The 25,993-nt window shown below is 45.1% G+C and overlaps 1 protein-coding gene and 1 pseudogene across 2 annotated transcripts in view; both read left to right on the top strand.

Moving 5' to 3' along the window:
* LOC124721085 (cAMP-specific 3',5'-cyclic phosphodiesterase) overlaps window positions 1-25,993 on the top strand; it is an 836,067-nt gene that overhangs the window by 126,228 nt on the left and 683,846 nt on the right. The window lies entirely within an intron of this gene.
* LOC124723692 lies at window positions 13,424-13,541 on the top strand (annotated as a pseudogene).

Below are 25,993 nucleotides of genomic sequence, written 5' to 3'. Positions count from 1 at the left end.
ACAGCTGTCTGCTTGGAACACACCTCCGTTATAGACGCCATTTTGAAGTCTACGTACAGCGCCGCCATCTATCTGAAGTTCATGAAACAATAGGGGCAGACGGGTAGTCGTCCGCGATGTTCCACAAGAAATTCCGCATTTTTTCATCCGATATCGGCCTAGAAACGCCCCTCGCAGCAGCTCAGATTTCATGCTTACGAAGCTTATTTCCCATACAGAAAGAAGGCATTCTTACTTATGAAGAATGGCGTGAGTACATAGTTCTTATTGAGTGTGTCCATCGTTACTGGAACTTTTCAGGTGGAAATCGTGACACATTATGCACAGAGAATGTGCATTTGCAGCTAATCACCATTTTCCGGACTTTGTGGAAGGTAGAATCGTTAGCACGGGGTGCATAGTAGCAACATACCGACAGATCGCACGCACACTTCTTTAATGAGGTGACTGCAGAACAAGAGGTGAGAGACGGCTTCAGGACGACAGTGTGGCGAAATGAATAGGCATGGATCCTTGCAGGACAACGCCACGAAAATATTGTAGAAATGCTAGGCTGACTTCAATGAACAAACGGATAAAAACACCTGTAGTTCGGACAAAGGCTACAGGCAGTGTGTCATCATAAAGCATTGGGATCATGTTACTGGAACCTGGGTCGAAATCTTGAATCGCAATGCCTCGTTCACCGCTGATGTCACACCACAGGCAACAGACATTTGCAGTGTCTAGAGCCTGAGTTATCACTGAGGCTTCATCATCAGGTTCGTATTTACCTTGTCCAATAAACGTTCCTCCTTTGCTCTATCATGTGTGAGGTTTAATTTAGCATCTGTAACAACCTTAGACACTTCCAGTCCTTCCTGATTGCAAGTAAAACCCACAAACTACTTGTCCTCCAGTCTTCCATCGATTATAATTACGTGCTCCCGCCCATAAATGAAACTATAGAAAGTTTAATACGGCGCTTTACCTTTGACAGTGATATCCAGCGAGGAAAAAAAATGGTTCAAATGGCTCTGAGCACTATGCGACTTAACTTCTGAGGTCATCAGTCGCCCAAAACTTAGAACTAATTAAACCTAACTAACCTAAGGACATCACACACATCCATGCCCAAGGCAGGATTCGAACCTGCGACCGGAGCGGTCGCTCGGCTCCAGACTGTAGCGCCTAGAACCGCAAGGCCACTCCGGCCGGCTCCAGCGAGGAGTTTCGCTTGTATCTATGGCTCTCGGACCAATGAAACGTGTCTGTGGATGCCCTGGTGAAAGATTATATCAAGCAGTGATTCTCTATACCCGTACCTCACCAACTCCTGGAATCATGATGTGGGAGCTATTGGATATGACAGCAGGACTGGTTTAGTAATTTGAAGGAAGTAGATACGAACAGTCGTAATTTTATTTAATAACCTTATTAGCTACCAGGTTCGGTGTCTTGTTTGCACTATCTTCAGACCCTTAAACACCAAACTAGATAAATCATCTGCACATTTGTGCCATTATATGGACTACTATATCCATGTGTTTCCGTAGACTTCTTTCCGACGGACGTGAACCCTTCACACCCCGTCAGAGATTACTTGCTGGTTTGGTGTACAGGGGCCTGAAGAAGGTGCCAATGAAGCACCGAACCTGTTACGTAGAAAGACGACGGCTGTTGGTATCAGTTTTCTTTATGTCTTAGACCATCCGCAATACAGTGAGTATTTACGATGTCTTGTATCGACTGTAGTGAAATGGAAAAGATAAGGCTCAAGTTATGCTGAAACTAAAATATTTGTTGCAATATCCGTTGATTTCATTGTAAATTTTCTTTAGGTAGCCCATTAATTGCAACCGTCCCCTGTATGATGAACATCCTCACAAAGTCTAATAAACATCGTACTGATGCTTCGTAGTGTAAAACTTTTCATTTAGTGCATAAATCATCAAGTACGTATCTCGACGGTCTGTCAAAGTAGATTTCCATTTCCATTTCTGTCGGAACAGGGTTACAGCTGCATCACTAAAATCCTTTTTGCATAAAATTTTCTCGGTGTTGAAGCCACGTTATACCGCAGTAAAGACCTGAGCTTTCTAAAGTATTGACTATTTTCGTAGTCCGAAGCTCATTGACTGCCTGGATAGACGTGTGTCTCTTATATGAAAATGGACTGGCGATTGGTGGTGTGCTACATAAGAGAGATGCGTCGGTCTCTGCAATAATTCGGCTCCTCGCGAAGAAGGTAACGAGTATGTTCGAAACCTGGAGTTGTAATTCACAAACAACGTGCCTCGAACACCGAGAAAATGTTGTTGATGAATGTGGCTGCAAAACTCTCAGAGCCCAATGCTTTTTTTCCTCTCATCGAAAAATATTTTTAAAGCTGCAAAAAGTTCACTGTCGAAGGATATGTGCTTTCTGTGCCTTCCGGAATCTGAACAGAATGCAACGCATTTTTGGGCAACAGCATCTAAATGTCGATAGTGGTATCCTACACAATGGCTTCTCCAGTGCACCGAAAGCGAAGTTGGTTCACCTTATTCGCTTAACACCTAAGACGCAGGGGAGAAAGCAAAACTTCTCCAGCCGTACAACAGCACGTCTAGTATGCCACACACACCCAGTCCATCATATTTTCCTGCGGCTTATACAGGGTAGGGCAAATAAAAGTGGCACAGAGAACAGAGTTCCAGGGTACAAAGAAACGCAGCAGGGAAAAGATGTTGAAAGTGACCACCATTAATCGCTTGACACTTTTGGGCCCTGGTCAGCAAGTTGCTGAAGGCGAATCGAAGCTGGAGTGCTGGAATTGCTGCAGTCTCATCCGAAATGTTCTGCTGCAGTTCTTGAAGACTATGAGGGTTGTTGCGATACACCTTAGACTAGAGGGCTACCCACACAAAGTATTCGCACACTGACAGACCAAGTCACCTAGATGGCCATCTAAGGCCGCGACCAGACTGACCTCTGTTAACTACTCTGTCAGGCTTGAATACTGTGTAAATGTGCTCCAAGGTTCGGCCTGCTCTATGGGCAGTTTCTCCATCCTGTTGGAAGTAACTGTACGTCTTTTCCTCCCCTCTTAATGCTACCACAAATGGTTTCAAAATCTTGGCAATGTAACGCGCCAACGTCAGCGTCTGGTGAAAGAAGACGGGACAGATAACTCGGCGTGCAGACACTGCATACCAAACTCTAACCTTCTGATCATGCAGTGGTGTTTCGTGGAAGATATGCGGATTCTTCGCTGTCCAGAACCTGTGATTCTGAGTTGACATAACCACTCAGGTGAGTCCAGCCTTCATGAGGCATAAAGAACAGATCCATGTCCAAGCCATTCATTGTTATCTCAGTAAACAGTCACTCACAAAACTAGAGGCGCTGAGGAGCATATGCTGGTTTTAATGCATAAACAAGACACACACTGGGTAGGGATGCATTTGCAGGTCCTGGTGAAGTACTCGTCCGTAGGATCGACCTTATATGCCGGTCTCTTGCGATGCGCTCCGGGTTGATTTGGTAGGGCTATGAAACATTTTCTGGTGAACTGCAGACGTATTTTCTGGTGTGCGAACACGTTTCGGAATGTTTTTTGATTTGTTCAAAACAGAGCCTGGCACTCTTTGCTGGCTGGCACTTTAAGACCATTAGACTTCTCAACAAACAACTGACCACACCGTTTCCACGACGTTTAACAACGAACACACCCTGCTCCAGTGTGAGTACCATCGTTCCCTTTGCACTGCTCCACTCACAATGACACACCCCGCACTACGCTCTCAACTGGTGTGGATCACGTGGGGTGCGCGTCACGGGGTGTAGTTATATACATACATATACATCGAATCGTATCTAATCGTATCCACTCGTCCGGGCAACTTCTATTTGGGATACACTGTGCGTCGATATGTATGGAATAACACTGACTTGCCTTCACAAGAACATCTGCAATGTTAGTCCACAATTGAGATTCGAGGACCTAATCTGACGGTGTCAGTCCACAATAGAAATTCGGGGACCAAAAAAATGGTTCAAATGGCTTTGAGCACTATGGGACTTGACATCTCAGGTCATCAGTCCCCTAGAACTTAGAACTACTTAAACCTAACTAACCTAAGGACATCACACACATCCATGCCCGAGGCAGGATTCGAACCTGCGATCGTAGCGGTCGCGCGGTTCCAGATTGAAGCGCCTAGAACCGCTCGGCCACCAGCGGCCGGCATCGGGGACCAAATATTTAAATGGTCGGCGAGGAAGTCATATGGTGTAATTTGACTGCTGCAGTGGGCACGTTACTTGCTATACAAAAACTGCTTGTGGAAACTGACTCCTGACTTTTCACGTATGTAATTCAGTGTTTGCGCCGCCCGAGATCCACCCCATGTCCCTTTATAAGGAAGGGTACAACTGCAACCAAAACGAATTCGTATCGGTCACACGAAACGCCACACCAACCGTTTTGTTCAGGCCCAGCTCACTGCGTTCCCTACGAGAGCTGCATGGGTGACACTAATTTACTGCAAGGGCTAATTTTGGAACAAGAAACAGTTGAAATTATGTAAGAATAAGATGTATCAAACTGTTGTGAGACAGCCACGTCATCATTCGAAAGTTAGTTATTCTGAAATGGTTGTCAGCATATGAATCGCTACATTTTGTTTCTTGAAAAGTATTTACATTCACATATTTTATAAGCTTGGGAGTATTGCAGCGGAGAGTGTATTAACTGTTTTGGTTGCGTTCGTGGACGAACGGTGTAACATCCACTGCGTTTGTATCTTTGCAAGAGCCGTATCTGATCTTACCGCCATCAATCATGCGCAGGAGAAAAGTCGGAGGCTACAGGATATTCCTCTATTTTTCATTTAAATCGTATTTTTCTTGTTCTTTACTTCCTGTTTTGTGAAGTAATCTACGTCTTAATTCTCGGATTATCAGCATTTTGTGACAGTTTCTAAAGGTTAAACACACAAATCTCTTTCTGTGCTTTCTATGCCCATTATTAACCTAACCTGATACGGATCCCACACATTTACACTGTCAAAGAATCGTTTATTCGAGTGTTTTGTAAACACATTGTCGAAGGTTAAGTGCAATGTCCGATACTCTGGGAATCAATTGGAGCGCGTTGCCCCCATTCACCCACGAGCGAACTCATAAGATAGTGCTGTTGTGTATCTGCACGCCTTGTTACTCTGAGATACTTAGATGACGTGTTTACGTGACAGTGACCACATCCACATTTTAAGCATTCTGAAATTGCTTAGAATATATAAAAATCTTTTCCCGTTAACCTTTCTTCTTAAAAATTTCCCATTTTATTATGTAGCGCTTATGCGCAATTGCTGCTTCGTAAACAGTGTGATTTCTTCTTATCGGCATGCGAATAGAGCCCGGGTAAGAAGTTAAAGGGTCATTCTTCTGTGGTGAAGCTAACTTGGAGTGTGCGAAATGTCACTAAAATGTTTTGACTTGTAATACACGCCGTAAAAACCTTTTGTTTCTCACTCCTTTCACCAGTTGGGGAAGGAACGTTCAGCGCCTCAGTAGTATGTCATCTCACGCTCCTTTGTCATATTACTTATATTTTAATTACACACATAAAAAAATATTTTGCATCGCCTCGGTTCCGAGAGTACCGGAACCTGTACAGAAAAGTGGAATAGAGATCAACATAAAAATCATTTCCGACCTTTTTATTGCTCATGAAAACCACACAACTGCAATCTGGTGGTCCAGATTACTGTACGCACCGGTACCTCTAATATCCAGTAGCACTTCCTCTTGCATTCATGCATGCCTGTATTCGCCGTGGCATACTATCCATAAGTTCATCAAGGCACTTTTGGTTCAGATTGTCCCACTCCACAACGGCGATTCGGCGTAGATCCCTCAGAGTGGTTGGTGCGTCACGTGGCCCATAAACAGCCCTTTTCAATCTATCCCAGGCATGTTCGATGGGGTTCATGTCTGGATAACATGCTGGCCACTCCAGCCGAGCGATGTCGTTATTCTGAAGGAAGTCATTCACAAGATGTGCACGACGGGGGCGCGAATTGTCGTCCATGAAGACGAATGCCTCGCCAATATGCTGCCGATATGGTTACACTATCGGTCGGATTATGGCATTCACGTATCGTACAGCCGTTACGGCGCATTCCATGACCACCAGCGGCGTACGTCGGCCATACATAATGCCACCCCAAAACAGCAGGGAACCTCCGCCTTACTGCATTCGCTAGACAGTGTGTCTAAGGCGTTCAGCCTGATCGGGTTGCCTCCTTACACGTCTCCGATTGTCTGGTTGAAGGCATATGCGATAATCATCGGTGAAGAGAACGTGATGGCAGTCCTGAGCGGTCCATTCGGCATGTTGTTGGGCCCATCTGTACCGCCCTGCATGGTGTCGTGGTTGCAAAGATGGACATCGCCATGGACGTCGGGAGTGAAGTTGCGCATCATGCAGCCTACTGCGCACAGTTTGAGTCGTAACACGATGTCCTGTGGCTGCACGAAAAGCATTATTCAACATGGTGGCGTTGCTGTCAGGGCTCCCCCGAGCCATAATCCTTAGGCAGCGGTCATCCACTGCAGTAGTAGCCCTTGGGCGGCCTAAGCGAGGCATGTCATCGACAGCTCCTGTCTCTCTGTATCTCCTCCATGTCCGAACAACATCGCTTTGGTTCACTCCGAGACGCCTGGACACTTCCTTCGTTGAGAGCCCTTCCTATCACAAAATAACAATGTGGACTCTATCGAACCGCGGAATTGACCGTCTGGGCATGGTTGAACTACAGACAACATGAGCCGTGTACCTCCTTCCAGGTGGAATGACTAGAACTGATCGACTGTCGAACCCCCTCCGTCTAATAGGCGCTGCTCATGCGTGGTTGTTTACCTCTTTGGGAGGGTCTGAACAGTCAAAGGAACTGTGTCTGTGATACAATATCCACAGTCAACGTCTATCTTCAGGAGTTCTGGGAACCGGGATGATGCAAAACATTTTTTGATGTCTATATTTGCGTTCTTAGAGATTTTACAAATGTCCTAGTTCCGTAGAAGCCTCACCCACTAGAAATTTTAATCTTATCTGCTCAGATCATGAAAACATGTACTACTACTACTACTACGCGAAGGTAGCGACTTGCAGCTACGTATAGAATGTAGGTAGAGATGAAGTTGTGAAACGTACGAAATGTGAAAACTTTGGTTTATATGCGATAGGCGTTCTGTAAATACTGCAACATATGTTTTTCCTCGCGAATTTCGATTGAAAAAAAGGCGAAATTGTTGTGGAACACCGTGGAATATCCCGTCTTCAGCTCCTACAGTACATGACTTACAACTGGTGCGGCTCTATACGTAGCCTTCAAAATGTCGTCTGTAACGGAAGTTCATTCCAAGCAGAGTGTTGTCACTGTGTTTCTCTTGCCGGAAACCCAGAGCATCGGAGGTATTTATAGGCGTTTATAGAACGTCTACGGAGACCTGACAGTGACCAAAAGCACGGAATGTGGTTGGGAGAGGCGTCGGTCATCATCGCAAGGTCACAGAAACTTGTCCGATCTTCCACTTGCCGGCCGGCCGGACACAGTTGCGACGCCTGCAGTGATGGAGCGTGAGGAGACACTCATTCGCCGTGCGGTTCTAGGCGCTACAGTCTGGAACCGCGAGACCGCTACGGTCGCAGGTTCGGATCCTGCCTCGGGCATGGATGTGTGTGATGTCATTAGGTTAGGTTTAAGTAGTTCTAAGTTCTAGGGGACTGATGACCATAGACGTTAAGTCGCATAGTGCTCAGAGCCATTTTTTGAACCTCCGACGGGAGGGGCCTCGCAGTCCTTGACAAAGCGTCTCAAACCGCGCGGCCACTCCGCGCGGCTCTACGAATCTATTCAGTCTTAAACCTACCTATTCAGTAGCGTAAAAGCAGATAAGCAGTCTCTCCTCCTACGGTTCATCTGTGAGTGGAACAGGAAGCGGCTTTGATATTTGGCATACTCTTCTAGGAAGTTTACAGTAATTTTTCAGGGTGTAAAAATAAATAACCTCTCATTTGTTTGTCTGATAAAGTGCATATATGCTACATGCTATCTCTTCCACGGCACAAAGATGATAGTTTCAAACGGTGCCTTGATGGTTTACATCACAAGAGCGGAAGTGACGGAAGTAAATCATCTAATTTATCACTCTTGTAAGCCTTATGTGGAAGTCAGAGTTAACGAGAATTACGTGATAGTTTCATCTTAGATTGCGAAAGGTGGCAGTGTTTCTCATACAGGCTGGCACTTCAGCCCTTGGCAAGAAAGGCTACTGCGATAGACAGCTTTATATTTTCGTCGTTTCAGACGCGCCTGTTCTTGATACTCAGGCGGGCGCCGTGGAGCGACGATAGAGGTAAGAGAGCTTTTTGTTTCCTACAGCCAGGTTTCTTCAGCTAGGCTTGAGTTGTCAATTCCATTCCACGTGTCTTAAAATCCGCTCTTGTAACAGAGGTTCCTCCTTGAGCTTGCATAATTTCGTGACAGAAAAGCTTTGGGGACGACGCGAGGCATGGAATATTGTCAGTTACAATTTTCCTCTGCAGCGACAGACATAGAGGATGTGTACGTGACATCAGTCTGCACTGCACAGATCGGTCGGGTGTCAACCAACGGGACGGAGAGGAAAATCTTATTTGCTACGGCTCGCTAGAGACTGACACCTGGAAAGAAGCGGTAAAGGTAAATTTCCGCCGTCGGTGAATATCTAGTCTAGGTGAAAAACGACCCTGAGACACCCAGCAACGAGTTATTTGGGAGCAGGCTACTCTGCACCTCTACAATATTTACCTAGAATAACAGTTCACAAAAGTTATTGAACAGTTGTCAGTTGGCACTGTTGTCTATTCGTACAACTTTTTATCTGACTACAAGAGTGTTGTGCCGTAAAATTAAATTACCAAAAACGTCTGTACTTGAGAGGCGTGACTTTAGTTTCGGTTATATTTTCTGTGGTTTTGTCCAGGAAACGAGTGACACAAAGAGAAATATTATGGATCCACTAAAAAAAGCAGCCTATCGCTTCACAAAATTATCTTCAATGAACCATGGATCTAATGACTTCATCGCCGGAAGGACTTTCATTCAAAACTAAACAACTTGGTCGCTGATCTCTGCATACAGAGCTCACTGTTCGCAAACTTGAAACATTAGGATCTACAGGGCATAATTTCGCATGACTTTTGCTTCTGTTACAAAACCGTGGTACGAGAGGGAGATTTGGTAAGACCGTAAAGATACTCATAAGAAGAGTTTACCTTAGAAGGGTCTCTGACACGTCACGTATTACCAGAGAGAGTATTGTACTCCAGAGTCAACGAAGTGGAGCCCGCATCTCGTGGTCGTGCGGTAGCGTTCTCGCTTCCCACGCCCGGGTTCCCGGGTTCGATTCACGGCGGGGTCAGGGATTTTCTCTGCCTCGTGATGGCTGGGTGTTGTGTGCTGTCCTTAGGTTAGTTAGGTTTAAGTAGTTCTAAGTTCTAGGGGACTGATGACCTCAGATGTTAAGTCCCATAGTGCTCAGAGCCATTTGAACGATGTGGCTTCTCACCAAAGTGCCTTTTTATTTCCGTATACGCCGTGCTGTCTTAGTTTTTACAGAACAGTATGGACTGTGTAACAGCAGGTAACTATTTCTGGGGAGATGCTCTGAAGATATTTTCTAATGAGCAAGAAAGCTGGCTGTACAATTCACTGGCGTACACAGAGATGAAAGAGAGTGCTGAAAAATAATGCCTCGGACTTTTTTTTATTTGAAAGCTCCTAAAGCAAACGTTATTAACTTTCGACGTCTTCATTCTTCATGTCTACGTATTTATTTCCCAACATAGTTACGCTGCTCAGGAATACATTTATCCCAGAGAGAGACCAGTTTGTAGACACTTTCACTGTAGAATATTTGAATTTGTTGACGGAGCCACATGATTATCTCAGCTTGCATAGCTTGACAACTATCGAAGTGAGGTCCTCGAATGTGTTCTTTAAGTTTTGGAAACAGGCGAAAATCGTATGGGGCCAAATCGGGCTCGTATGGAGGATGATCAGTGACCGTGAACTCAAGGCGTTGAAATGCTTCACATGTCGCAGCGCTCGTGTGTGGTCTGACATTGTCATGCTGAACGAGAGGGTACGTCACGTGTAGACGAGCTCTTCGAATTCGAAACGCGACTACAGCACGTTGTTCCTCAAGCATTGACGTAACTACGTTACAACCAACCGTGTTACACACTATAATACATAGCCCTCTATCGGAGAGGGCTGCAAATATATAGACATGAAGAAAGATGATGTATGTTAATAATGTTTGTTTTATTTAAAAAGGTTTCCTTCCGAGATTCCACATAAAAAGTTAGGAGGCATTGCTTTCCAGCACACCCTTGTATTTATCGTCAAAATAGAAGGCACCCTTATCATGAAACTTTTATTTTTATATTAATTTTTGTATTTAATTTAGTTCGGCAATAAGAAATTTTTGCGTGGCAACTTTTACACAAAAACTTAGTTTTTTTCCTGCACGTTCAGCTTCATAATGCAATATTTGTTTGTGCCGAGCAGATCAGGTTCAACAATGACGAAAAAAATCAAAACACATTGTAAACCAACAAAAAGTAGGAATAGCCTGTCGCGAAACTGACACTACATTTTCTAAAGTACTGTTTCACATCCTGAATATATGAATGAATCGCCATGAAATCAAAGTTCACTTGGCGGTGGGAAGATGCTCAGGGGCGAGTGAGTCTTCTGTACTTTGTCAGACTAACACAGCACTCAGTTTTTATTTTGAATTATTTTCAGAATCCTATGACTGGCGCGCACAAGGAAGTTCACTTTAACTGACAGATTGTCGCAAAACGCTGTCACGTTAGGTTAGCGCTGGCGGCAACGCCCAAAACCTGGAGCTTCCCAGGGGCACTGAAGCACTCACACATCTATCATTGTGGAGTCGTACTGCTAGTAAAGGAAATGAACATTCACGTGGCGAGAGCCTGCACTGCCTGTCATCTTTACTGCCTGGCCTACCGTAAGTGCATCTTACAGGTTGAAAATTCTGCAACTGCCTCCCGCAGTAAAGTGAATATACCCTACACTCCTCAGCTTTAGTGCTACCTCTTCGATATAGAAGTAGTCCAGTTCTGTTATGCATTAGAAATATGTAAACATAGTTGAGAAGAGGACGATGCCTTTTCAAGACGAATGAATATGCGTTGACACACTTAATAATGAGTTATAAGTTGAGAATGGAAAACTAGCTGAAATAGCTTTCGGAAGAAATAAATTTAATAGCACTGTAGTCAGAAGAGTCATTTATCAAATCCAATTTCCTTAGCTTTATTTGTTCTAAGGCCATTACTTTTGTTTTGAACCTCTCGGCGTAGGTATCACAGCGTCAGCACTTAATTATTTATGAAATATTGTTGTTAAGATAATAAAATTTTATGCGTTTATTGATAGTAAATTGTATCATTAAAACACATCTGTAGCTCATAGCATCTTAATTGTTAATAAAATAGTGTAAAATACGAAACATTTAGCATAAATGATGTAGGTAAACGTCGGAATATGCGGAGACATACGTGGCTAATTCATCACGTGACGCACTGGATGAACTAGGCGTATACCTCTCCCTACTGTTTTAGGAAGGCATTCAGACAACACTAACCCGGGATCTTGTATACCCTTCACTGCAGGGCGACAGATTCATCCTGGAAACAGTCCTTTAGCCCGTGGTTAACCCGTTTCTCCGCAGTACCCTTCCTTCCAGGAGTTCTAGTCCCGCAAAATATGCACGAGAGCTAATGCGAGGTTGGAAAATTGGGAGAGAGGTACGCCAGAAGTAAGGCTGAGAGTTGTACCTGTACAGTTCACTCGGTAAGGGCGTTGTCCGTGAAAGGCGAGTTTCCAGATTCGAGTTTCGGGCAGGTGTATAGTTTTATTCTGCCATAAAATTTCATTGCTCCTAAATACTTAGATAAAGTAGTATGTTCCACATGTTCAGCACTAATCTTGTAATAGGATTCTATGGGGTTCCTTCTCTCTGTTTGAAGCATTGTATCGATTTATCTACATGTAAAGAGAGCTATCTGTGATGGGATAGAAATTCTTTCTGTATTTCTTTTCGGTCATCTAGCGACAGTATTTCCCTGTCGTAAGCGATAATGTGATTCGGTATGGCTCGACATCAGGCAGGGTTCTTTCTACTAGAACCAGGCCACCTGTCAATTCTAGGATTATTTAAAATTTTAGGGAAAACAAGGTTGCGGTGATCATTCTGAATTTTTGCGTACTCAAAAGCATAACTAGGTAATGTACTAGGGAAAAAACGAGTTTCCGTGATGTTACCCAAATCGTTTGTTTCCATCAGTAACGACGACTAAATGCTACTGATGATCCAATTTTTGAACGGTGTTGCCGTGCCTTGTGAAAGCGGGGACGATGCTGTGCTGTGCTCTTCATACAGTGGATGGTTGGACGTACGGCGCTGTTGGCCTGGGGAAGGGTATGGTAACTTTCGTGATGCAGCATTGCCACGTGACGAGTTTGCCTCGTGACTTTGATTGTTATACTAGACAGACGACAAAGCTCTGGACTGTTCCGCCATTACATTTAATGTGTTCACACTGCGAATACGTGACCCGCACACTCCCCACCCTATATTTCTCGATCAATCCCGCTTTAATCTGTGCTACAGTGACGGTGAGGTCCTTCGTAGGTTATGTTTCAGCAAGGAAGTTAGGATGCGTTACTTGATGAATGATAGGCGTATCACTGATTGTCCTAACTGCTAAAATGTGGGGATTGTTTCCAGAGAGATGATGTCGGCACTGAAATACTATCCTAACTTCAGCACACGCCAGAGGTCAGTTTCACCAGGCTAACGTACATTGCCAACAGAATATGCCTATGAGGCAGTAGTTGCACTATGGCGTAGCAAAGTGATCGAGCATGACTTTTGACCGCTCGGATGATGCGACTGTCCATTACTAAAGTTGTGTCGGGTTTCATATTTAATGGCCTAAGCCATTGAGTTTAGCTGATAAAGCTGACCCTCTAGTTCGCAAGAGCTCCCATCTTGTATAATGTGCTGCTGATCTGGCTCAGATGAACCGACCGTAAAAAGGGAACTAGCATCAGAATTCTCGATTGTAACAACGGATCCACTACGTAGACACTCACTGGGGCTCTAAGTGGCACCTAACTGCCTTTTCTCACGTACCTCATTTAATGATCAAAGTTAGGCCAATCTGGACATAAAATAGTGTAAAGACTACTCGATGTAACTTCAGAGAGTAAACAGTTTTCCTCACTCCAGCAGAATGCGAATCTTTGATTAACAAAACCGTCAATTATAGTGAATTGTGGTAAATCTATAAAAATGGATGTACGTATGTATATTGGCCAACGGCCTTGCCGCAGTGGTAACACCGATTCCCGTCAGATCACCGAAGTTAAGCGCAGTCGGGCTGGGCTAGCACTTGGATGGGTGACCATCCGGCCTGCCGAGCGCTGTTGGCAAACAGGGTGCACTCAGCCCTTGTGAGGCAAACTGAGGAGCTACTTGACTGAGAATTAGCGGCTCCTCGTAAACCGACATACGGCCGGGAGAGCGATGTGCTAATCACATAACCCTTCGTATCCGCATCCAGTGACGCTTATCATCTGATGATGACACGGTGGCCGGTCGGTACCGTTGGGCGTTCATGGCCTGTTCGGACAGAGTTTAGTTTTAAGTATGGTTGTATGTATGTATGGTCCACATGCCTTCCTAAACCACTGGACCTATTTCAAACAAACTTGGTATACATATCATTTACTGTCTAGAATAACTGTGGGGGAAGGGGGGAGGGGGTGGTAAGGACCACACGTCTATCAAAGGGGTGGGCGTGAAAGCGCAGTGTAGTCCACGACGCAAGACTACCCATTCTTGAGTCATCCAGTACTTGAGAATGAGAGCTCTTCGAAACTTACAATAAACTTTAAACATAATTTCAAACCTCTACGACGCTTTTTCTCGCTGACTCCCACAAAATGATGGAAGGAAAAAAAAGTTTATCGCTTACTTAATTTTTGCTGTTCATACAGTAAAACTTTCATATGAAGCATGACGTTTAAATTTATTACTTCTTTACTTCTAATTCTATTCGCAACACATTTCCCAGAAAGTAGGCACGCATACCACAGGATGTACTTGCAAAGTTATATCATTGTACAGCACATGGTTCACGAAATACGATGTCATAAACATTGACCTGCGTTTAAATGCAACCGCAGGGTGAAATTCGCTAGGCATACAGGAGACTTATGAAAACAGACAAATGTAGAATATGTGTGAAATATATTTGACATATGTGTATGTGGGCAAAGCCACGGATAAAAAGCGGATCATAAATCCCTGGCACGACTTCAATAAAATTTGGAACACAAATTAGCTACAGTCTGGAAAGAAATACTGTACGGACAATGGGATAATTGGGATAATAACCACCAGCCTCCTATTTGGCTTAGTTTGATAACGTGGAAAGAGAAGGCAGGACGAGGAGATGGACAGTGGGGGGGGGGGGGGGGTGATAGGAGAAGATAGGCACAGATAAGAGGGGAGGGGGGGATGGATAGGGAGAGAAGGAGAGGGACTAATAGAGCACTGGAATAAATGCATACCAGGCAATTCCAGGTACTCAGCTACTGGAAAATAAATCACCACACAGTCATTCGAAACCACTGAAGTAGGAAAATAAACACAAAGAACTGCTGAACAAATAACTCGGGTCTGTTTTCTGAAACCATAATTACAATAACTGCGCGTTCTAATATCTACCTACCTGGCTTTAAGTGAAATTCAGCTTATATCAGTGTCTATTATCCCGCTCTGGGGCATATAAAGAATTAACATCAGCTCGGTAACTACATGTATAGGTTATGTGCTGCTCGGGCCACTGTTGAGTTGTCGCTCGCGCCGCCTCCGTCCAGATACTCTACCCCTGGCGGGTTGAGATACTGCATGGGGGCTCGGTACTCAACATCAGAGTTCCAAAGCAGTTAATAAAACGGTTACCGAGCGAGGTGGCGCAGTGATTAGCACACTGGACTCGCATTCGGGAGGACGACGGTTCAATCCCGCGTCCGGCCATCCTGATTTAGGTTTTCCGTGATTTCCCTAGATCACTCCAGGCAAATGCCGGGATGGTTCCTTTCAAAGGGCACGGCCGACTTCCTTCCCCATCCTTCCCTAATCCGAGCTTATGCTCCGTCTCTAATGACCTCGTTGTCGACGGGACGTTAAACACCAGTATCATCATCCTCCTCCTCAATAAAATGGTTAACTTTACTGCATCAGCCTCTGCTTAAAAGAAGAAAACAAAAAAGGGTATGTACGGCGGATGTTGTTGGACCGTAACAAACTGGCTGGAGGTCTTACACCATATTATTTGTCCAACCGTTTTAAAAATCTATGCTATCGTGTGAGAAGCGTCGTAATTCACATGCCAGATTTGCACGACGTTAGCAACGTATAGTTGCTTCCAAGTTGTGGCTGTTTGAAAGTCCTCGTCCTGCATTACTGATCTCACAACTGCCCCCTGTCTGGTCACGATACACGTGACTTCCGACACATTAAAGATATTTTTAATATCTTTTTACCTGGAAGAATACTGATCAGAGGTTCATGAACCAAAGATAAAGACGTTCTCATAACTTCATTAATCCCAGAGATAAAAGTGTTAGTTTAATCGTGCTATGGTAGAGCTGATGTGTATGAAATAAATACAGGAGTGTAAATACGACGAATTACGGAGGAAAAACGAAGTGAATATGGTTATTTTTGTGTTGTTTCAGTCGTTTGAATGGATGACCAGAGATTTACGTCTCACTTCAGGAAGATTTTCTCCACCGGGTTGAGACGCGGTCATGGTTGAGCTTTATGTTTTACCAAAATTTATCGAACAGAATTTTATATCAGTAAAAGTCATTGCCTTGAATTATAACATAATGAAGCACCTCTCCTCTCGACGACACACATTTCCGTCGAAAGTGACTTGAACATCACGTAATGCTTATCTCAGCAGCGTGCAGATCGGAACTAGCAGCCAGTCCAGAAATGCATTCAATGTTAAGACGTTTACGTATTTGTACAGATCGCTATTAATTTTCGTATAGTAAAAAATATTATGCTGTTCATAGACAACTGTGTAGTGTGTTTTATAACCTACTCCTGTTTTAATTTCTGAAAAGCGCTCATACAATCTACGAATCAATGAGAACTTCCGAAAAACTTGTCCCTGTAACTCGTTCACGAGTTTAAATTGCAGAAGAAACTAATTTCTTTGTTTTTAAATTCATGAAGACTGAAAATGTAGTTATAGTAACATGGTGCATTAAGACCGGGTTTGGAGTGTTCCAGTTTATATGCGATTCGTAATCTCAGGAACTGAACGTTTGAGCGGATTATAGTGGCTGGTCGTGTGTTTTTTGAGACACACTGGAATATAGCTATTAATTCTCGACTATAAATTTGCCTTGAACCATTTCGTGATACTATCAAATACTTCTTTAGCTGCCTTCCAGTAAGACGACTATTGTGCAGACTATAATAATTTAGGGAAAAACAAGATACGAATCTTGCCAGGGTGCAAGTGGAAGATAATTATTTATACGAGAAATAACAATGGAGCCAAGACGAACCGTAACTGTAATTTATCTCCGTCATCTGATTTCGTCACTTTAATATATCTATCATGATCACTCATGGTTGTCTCATTGGAATATCAGCTTCATACACACGCATTTCATTCTAGAATGGCAAAGAGTGAAGTTTTTGTATTTTGCCTTTGTCGCATTCTCCTTACTATAAGTATTTTGATGTCGATAGAATTTTTTCTGCCTGATTTTCTTGTGATTCATCCCGTACTATCCCACTGCATCACAAGCATTTCAATTGTTAGAGGTTACTTTACGTATCTATCGTGGTATATTTTGTTAGGATGTAGAATAGATGCGCCTATTTGGTTTTTTCTAGTGAGACAAACTTGCACACAGCTCGACAAGTTGACAACACAGCGTTAAACGCGTCACGCGAGCAAAGGCGACGTGATCTACGCCACGTACTCTGTACGTTTCAGGGTCTATGTACGTTCAGCCTGCTCAAAGTTGAGGTCGCCAGCTCTTTGCTTACACAGCTAATCAGAGCAGCTCAGTACCGCTAAAGGCAAACAATTAGCTGTTTGCGTAGGACATTTTATCGTCGGAAGATTGTTATTATAGCAAATAGTGACTGAAGGCAGTAGCATAACAGAAGTTTATGCTTATTGCCAGTGGCCGCAAACTCTCACCCCTGCCCCGACCGTCTTTCACCCCGTATCTGCGGAAGAGTTAGCTCCCAGGGCGGTCGTAGTTTGTCTTCACTAGTCATATCAGGCAGTTTGGGGCCGGGGGCAGCGCGGACAAAAGCTGGCGCCACCCTCTCGCTTCCATCGCACGCCACTCGAGGCGCCACTCGCACTTCCGGCGTGACGTCAGCAGCCTATTGTTCATGCGCTTGTATTGTTCCCGTCACCCTCTGCGCGACTCGATATTGCCGAAAAATTTACATTAGTTTGATAAATCTACGAGCATCTGCTTCGGGTAACGGCTGATAATAGGACAGGTGGGGTCACTGCGTGGCAGCAGACTGGTTTCTCTATCACAATGCAGACTGCAGCATTGAAATGCGTATCTACGCTGTAGTTGATGGAACTGCCAGTGACCTTAAGCCCTGACATGCCCTTTTGTATACCAGCAGTTTCTTTATCTTTCACAGTGAAATTAAAAGTTTATTAGAGTTCTTCTTGCTTTCGCCACAGCACTTCAAGGCGTGCTTTTTTTTGTGTAAACAGCCCATATCCACCTTTCCATATCCTTTCCCATTTTCGATTGGTGCTCTATCTTTAATGACCTTGACGAGTTTTTAACCTCTCCCTCTTCCCCTGCATTGCTGAAATGGAATCTGCCAATATTGTACTTTCATCCCTTGGTTTTGTCATTTTTCAGTAGTTATTTCTGGTTCATTAAATCCACGCATTATTTTCATTTGCTTATTTTCATTATTAGCCAAACGAAGACCACTCCTGCACGTTGTTCCGATTTTGAGTGATCCTCAGTTCGTACATTTATGTCGCTAGTTTTTTCAGAGAGAACCTCAGATTGAGCGTAACTGTCACACGTGTTAGTATATTTTGCTAGAGGAAAGAATATGCGATCGAGAGAACGGAAAAATATTTCTGCGAGGTATTAATAACGTATTGCCACACATCAGCCTTCTGTGTGCCACTTGCGTCAGGTAACCGATAAGTGTATATTATTTGCGGCGTCTGCCTCACTATAAATGGCTCGGCCGGCCGTTGTGGCCGAGCGGTTCTAGGCGCTTCAGTCTGGAACCGCGCGACCGCTACAGTCGCAGGTTCGAATCCTGCCTCGGGCACGGATGTGTGTGATGTCCTTAGGTTAGTTAGGTTTAAGTAGTTCTAAGTTCTAGGGGACTGATGACCATAGATGTTAAGTCCCATAGTGCTCAGAGCCATATATATATATATATATATATAGGTTCACCATGGAGGCAAGCGGAACTGTTTTAAACAGGTATTATTGGCCCATCTGACAGTCGCGGAGGTCTAGTGTCCGCTCATAAGGATGGTATATATACAGTGAGGTGGCAATAAATCATGGGATACCGATATGCACGTATACGGATGGCGATCGTATCCCATACACAAGGTATAAAAGAGCGGTGCACTAGCGGAAGTGCGATTCCTTTGAAAAGGTTTCCAGCGTAGTTATGTGAGCACGACGGGAATTAACAGACTTCGAACGCGGAATGGTATTTGGAGCTAGACTTGCGGGATATTCCATTTCGGAAATCGTTGGGAAATTCAATATTTCGAGATCCACAGCGTAAAGAGTGTGCCGAGAATACCACATTTCAGGCATTACCTCTCACCACTGACAATGGAGTGGCCGACGGCCTTCACTTAACGACCGAGAGCAGCGGCGATTGCGTAGAGTTGTTGGTGCTAACAGACAAGCAACATTTCGTGTAATAACCGCAGAAATAAATGTGGGACGTACGAAGAGCGTATTCGTTAGGACAGTGCGACGAAAGGTGGAGTTAATGGGCTATGGCAGCAGGCGACCGACGCGAGTGCCTTTGCTAACAGCACGACATCGCATGCAGCTCCTCTCCTGGGCTCGTGACCATATCTGTTGGATCCTAGACTACTGGAAACCGTGGCCTGATCAGAGGAATCCCGATTTCAATTGGTAAGAGCTAATAATAATGTCGTGTGACGAGGGCCTCCCGTCGGGTAGACCGCTCGCCTGGTGCAAGTCTTTCGATTTGACGCCACTTCGGCGACCTGCGCGTCGATGGGGGGTGAAATGATGATGATTAGGACAACACAAACCCCAGTCCCCGATCGGAGAAATCTCCTACCCAGCCGGGAATCGAACCCGGGCTCTTAGGATTGACAGTCTGTCGCGCTGACAACTCAGCTACCGGGGGCGGACTGGTAAGAGATGATCGTAGGGTTCGAGTGGAGCGCAGACCCCACGGAGCCATGGGACCCAAGTTGTGAACTACGCACTGTGCAAACTGGTGTTGGCTCCATAATGGTGTCGGCCGTTTTTACATTAAATTCCCTATGTCATCTGGTCCATCTAAAATGATCATCGACCATTTTCACCCATTCATTGTGTTCATGTTAGCAAATAACGATGGAATTTTTATTGACGACAGTGATGGCAATGCTGCGTGTCACCGAGCCATAGTTGTTGGCGATTGGTTTGAAGGACATTGCGGACAGTTCGAGTACATGGTTTGGCCACCCATACTGTCCGACATGAATCCTATCGAACATTTATGCGGCATAATCGCGAGGTCAGTTTGTGGGCAAAGTCCTCCTCCAACACCACTTCCGCTATAATGGACGGCTGCAGAGGTAGCATGGCTCAGTCTTTCTGCAGGGGACGTACAGTTACTGTTGAGTCCACGCCACATCGAGTAGCTGCATGACGCCGGGCAAAGGTGGTCCGACACGGTCTTCAGAGGTATCCCATGGCTTCTGTCACTTCAGTGTAAACTTAGTCTGTCTTCACACAAACATTACGGCGGACACTGGAAATGAAATCACGGCTCATATGACCTTTGATACTTACAAAAATGGCTCTGAGCACCATGGGACTTAACTTCTGAGGTCATCAGTCCCCTAGAACTTAGAACTACTTAAACCTAACTAACCTAAGGACATCACACACATCCATGCCCGAGGCAGGACTCGAACCTGCGACCGTAGCGGTCACGCGGTTCCAGACTGTAGCGCCTAGAACCGCACGGCCACCCCGGCCGGCTGATACTTGGCAATACAAAGGGTTTTTATCCACAAAGGGTTTTATTCACATTCTTTAATAAGCGTTTCCATCCTTTCACACTTTGATAACTAAGGTTTCATCAGGTTCGTATTTACCTTGTCCAATAAACGTTCCTCCTTTGCTCTATCATGTGTGAGGTTTAATTTAGCATCTGTAACAACCTTAGACACTTCCAGTCCTTCCTGATTGCAAGTAAAACCCACAAACTACTTGTCCTCCAGTCTTCGATCGATTAAAATTACGTTCTCCCGCCCATAAATGAAACTATAGAAAGTTTAATACGGCGCTTTACCTTTGACAGTGAGTGCTGCCCCTCTCCATTCTCCACCGGTCCAGGCCGAACAGCCACCCTCTCCCATCGGGATGCTTCAGACTCCTCAAGTTGCCGCTACAACTTCACACATCACTAATGGCCCGCCGGCCGGAGTGGGCGAGCGGTTCTAGGCGCTTCAGTCTGGAACCGAGCGACCGCTACGGTCGCAGGTTCGAATCCTGCCTCGGGCATGGATGTGTGTGATGTCCTTAGGTTAGTTAGGTTTAAGTAGTTCTAAGTTCTAGGGGACTGATGACCACAGATGTTAAGTCCCATAGTGCTCAGAGCCATTTGAACCAACTAATGGCCCACACTCGGGACCAACACCCACTTCCCTCACTGCTTTTTCCGCTCCTCTACGTCGATAAACAAATATTACCCTTCGCCCTCTTTTGACTGATTGACACACAAACAGCCACAGCGACGAGCTGTCATTGGTCACTCAGTTCTCTGCTACCCCACTGCCTCTTGCTCCTCCCACACTAATTTCCCAGTATAACTGAGGCCTGGGAACGACAGGTATTACAGTCAACGGGAAGGTAACACTTGGCAGCTGCCGTCATACCTCCATTCCTGGTTTGCAAAATAATATCTAAGTTCCCAGAGCCATAACAACTCCAGGAGTCGCGAGACGTCCTGACAAACATTTCCGACAACGGTGTAATTTGGCTGTGTCTGTCGGCGTTTGACAGCTGTCGGGACGTCCATGTTTGCAAAATAGCCTCGGAGTTCCCACAGCAGCCATGGTTTCATAACGACTCTAGGGGTCGCAAGGAGTCTTGACAAACATTTCTGACAGCGGATTGAATTGCCTGTTCCCAGGGTTCCCATGACCTCGTTCTCGAGGGTGCGGGCAGCCACCCTCTCTATCGCCGGAAACAGTTATCCGGTAAGCTATTCTCCGCGCCGCTGAAGCAGCAATTTTCCCACCTTCTCCCTTTACCTAAAGCGTGACCAGTGTAGAGCTCAACTACATCTCCAGACTGAAGTCTAACCAGTTGAGCCCTATCAGTTTCATTTCACGACGATGCGAGAGCGTTTCGAGAACGCCGGTAGTGCAACAAGGTAGTTTGGAGTATTTCTTTACCTTTACTTAATGATGCCGCCCAAGTGTCGTTTTCGTTGGGAAGCATGTTTTTACATTACACGCAGTTCTATGGACGAAAAATACTGCTTACGATTCAAGAGGCGAGAACAGGGATTTGTCTGAATTATGGTAATGAGATATTTTAACTGAATATTTTAAAGAGAACATTTGTCACTAGCTGGTAAAATAATTTCAAGAAGTAATAACGTATCAATTTTTGAACTCTGTGTAAAGTTTCTTTGTGCGTAAGGACGGAGAAAATGAACTGTGTTGTAAACTTACTTAGGTGAACTTTCTCTAATTTTCGACAAGCGTTGTGTTCACCAAAGTACCGTGCTTACGGTATGAACAAAGATGAGAAATAGCTCACGCTGAATATTTAATCAGTGTAAAATTGAGGAAGGGCTGCGACCAATCACGACTTGTTACAGGAAGGGTATTTGTCTATTTTTTTATTTGAGACTTAGTCGAGCTCTAAACTTACCGTCAAATTCCTTGTGCGAGTACTATGTCCCAGGTGGCATGCGTCAATCCTGCACCTTCTCCGTTCTTCTTGTCTAGTTTCAGACAAATTTCCCATCTTATTGTGTATTTCTCGCCTGTCTCGAGCCAAAAGCGTTCTCCCTGCTTGCCCGGTAACAAAACAATCAATTTCAGCTATGTAACTGGGCACATAATCGTTCCAATTACAAATTTGAGCCTAAATTTTATACATTTTCAAGGGTGTTCGTGGGATACAATGTATTATTTAGCTAGTTAGTTCGTTTCTTAATGTTCCATGTACCGTAGATTATTTGAACAACTTCTTAATACAAATGATGAGGAACGAGTCTGTTTATAGGGTATGCAAACATGATTAGTTTTAACATATAATGAGTGTATTGAGTTCAGTCTTACTTATACAGCTGCAATGAAAACTAGGTTTCTGGTCTCTCTCTCTCTCTCTCTCTCTCTCTCTCTCTCTCTCTCTCTCTCTCTCTCTCTCTGTATCTCACCCTATATATATATATAATTGAGTCACCCAACGTTACCGCTGGATATCTTTCGTAAACCACATCAAATACTGACGAATCGATTCCACAGACCGAACGTGAGGAGAGGGGCTAGTGTAATTGCTTAATACAAAACATAAAAAAATGCACGAAAGTATGCTTTTTAACACAAACCTACGTTTTTTAAATGGAACCCCGTTAGTTTTGTTTGCACATCTGAACATATAAACAAATACGTAATCAGTGCCGTTTGTTGCATTGTAAAATGTTAATTACATCCGGAGATATTGTAACCTAAAGTTGACGCTTGACTACCACTCCTCCGCTGTTCGATCGTGTGTATCGGAGAGCACCGAATTACGTAGGGATCCAAAGGGATCGCTGATGGACCTTAGGTACAGAAGAGACTGGAACAGAACATTACGTCCACATGCTAACACCTTTTTATTGGTCTTTTTCACTGACACACATGTACATTACCATGAGGGGTGAGGTACACGTACACACGTGGTTTCCGTTTTCAATTACGGAGTGGAATAGAGTGTCTCCCGACATGTCAGGCCAATAGATGTTCAATGTGGTGGCCATCATTTGCTGCACACAATTGCAATCTCTGGCGTAATGAATGTCGTACACGCCGCAGTACATCGGGTGTAATGTCGCCGCAGGCTGCCACAATACGTGTTTCATATCCTCTGGGGTTGTAGGCACATCGCGGTACACATTCTCCTTTAACGTACCCCACAGAAAGAAGTCCAGAGGTGTAAGATCAGGAGAACGGGCTGGCCAATTTATGCGTCCTCCACGTCCTATGAAACGCCCGTCGAACGTGTATCTCACCCCTCATGGTAATGTACATGTGCGTCAGTGAAAAAGACCAATAAAAAGGTGTTAGCATGTGGACGTAATGTGCTGTTCCAGTCTCTTCTGTACCTAAGGTCCATCACCGTTCCCTTTGGATCCCTACGTAATTCGGTGCTCTCCGATACACACGATCGAACAGCGGAGGAGTGGTACTCAAGCGTCAACTTTAGGTTACAATATCTCCGGATGTAATTAACATTTTACAATGCAACAAACGGCACTGATTACGTATTTGTTTATATGTTCAGATGTGCAAACAAAACTAACGGGGTTCCATTTAAAAAAACGTAGGTTTGTGTTAAAAAACATACTTCCGTGCATTTTTTTATGGTTTGTATTAACCAGTTACACAGCCCCTCTCCTCACGTTCGGTCTGTGGAATCGATTCGTCAGTATTTGATGTGGTTTACGAAATATATCCAACGGTAATGTTAGGTGACTCACCCTGTATATATATATGTATATATACTCCTGGAAATGGAAAAAAGAACACATTGACACCGGTGTGTCAGACCCACCATACTTGCTCCGGACACTGCGAGAGGGCTGTACAAGCAATGATCACACGCACGGCACAGCGGACACACCAGGAACCGCGGTATTGGCCGTCGAATGGCGCTAGCTGCGCAGCATTTGCGCACCGCCGCCGTCAGTGTCAGCCAGTTTGCCGTGGCATACGGAGCTCCATCGCAGTCTTTCAACACTGGTAGCATGCCGCGACAGCGTGGACGTGAACCGTATGTGCAGTTGACGGACTTTGAGCGAGGGCGTATAGTGGGCATGTGGGAGGCCGGGTGGACGTACCGCCGAATTGTTCAACACGTGGGGCGTGAGGTCTCCACAGTACATCGATGTTGTCGCCAGTGGTCGGCGGAAGGTGCACGTGCCCGTCGACCTGGGACCGGACCGCAGCGACGCACGGATGCACGCCAAGACCGTAGGATCCTACGCAGTGCCGTAGGGGACCGCACCGCCACTTCCCAGCAAATTAGGGACACTGTTGCTCCTGGGGTATCGGCGAGGACCATTCGCAACCGTCTCCATGAAGCTGGGCTATGGTCCCGCACACCGTTAGGCCGTCTTCCGCTCACGCCCCAACATCGTGCAGCCCGCCTCCAGTGGTGTCGCGACAGGCGTGAATGGAGGGACGAATGGAGACGTGTCGTCTTCAGCGATGAGAGTCGCTTCTGCCTTGGTGCCAATGATGGTCGTATGCGTGTTTGGCGCCGTGCAGGTGAGCGCCACAATCAGGACTGCATACGACCGAGGCACACAGGGCCAACACCCGGCATCATGGTGTGGGGAGCGATCTCCTACACTGGCCGTACACCACTGGTGATCGTCGAGGGGACACTGAATAGTGCACGGTACATCCAAACCGTCATCGAACCCATCGTTCTACCATTCCTAGACCGGCAAGGGAACTTACTGTTCCAACAGGACAATGCACGTCCGCATGAATCCCGTGCCACCCAACGTGCTCTAGAAGGTGTAAGTCAACTACCCTGGCCAGCAAGATCTCCGGATCTGTCCCCCATTGAGCATGTTTGGGACTGGATGAAGCGTCGTCTCACGCGGTCTGCACGTCCAGCACGAACGCTGGTCCAACTGAGGCGCCAGGTGGAAATGGCATGGCAAGCCGTTCCACAGGACTACATCCAGCATCTCTACGATCGTCTCCATGGGAGAATAGCAGCCTGCATTGCTGCGAAAGGTGGATATACACTGTACTAGTGCCGACATTGTGCATGCTCTGTTGCCTGTGTCTATGTGCCTGTGGTTCTGTCAGTGTGATCATGTGATGTATCTGACCCCAGGAATGTGTCAATAAAGTTTCCCCTTCCTGGGACAATGAATTCACGGTGTTCTTATTTCAATTTCCAGGAGTGTATATAGGAAACCAGTTTTCAGATAGTAATTCGTCTAAGGAATGGACGAAGTTAGCCAGGAAAAGTCATTTTAGGTTAAGCTGAATACTTGTTTTGCTACGTATTACATTTTATGTTAGTGGACAAATAATCAGACATTATTTTTGATGCATATTGAACTCCGCTCTGAGCCACTGCAGCTTTAATAAAGCAGAATGAAGGTATTTTTCGCTCTAGTGTCCAGTTATGAACACAACTTCTCTTGATTCTAATTTCTTCTCCCATATTCCGACAGAAGCAGCCACCTTCAAGTATATTTCGTGATGAAGATGCCATGGTGTGATAGAAATGAAGTAACACCGCGTTAACGAAAATGATTAACAGGCTGTCGCAGATCCATTAGAGCAAAGGCAGCAACAGAATCTGTTGTTTCATGAATACGGCACGTA

The sequence above is a fragment of the Schistocerca piceifrons genome, chromosome X, assembly GCF_021461385.2.
Source record: "Schistocerca piceifrons isolate TAMUIC-IGC-003096 chromosome X, iqSchPice1.1, whole genome shotgun sequence".
Classification (NCBI taxonomy): domain Eukaryota; kingdom Metazoa; phylum Arthropoda; class Insecta; order Orthoptera; family Acrididae; genus Schistocerca; species Schistocerca piceifrons.
Note: the sequence above shows the minus strand (reverse complement) of the source record. Positions and strands in the feature narration are given on the sequence as shown.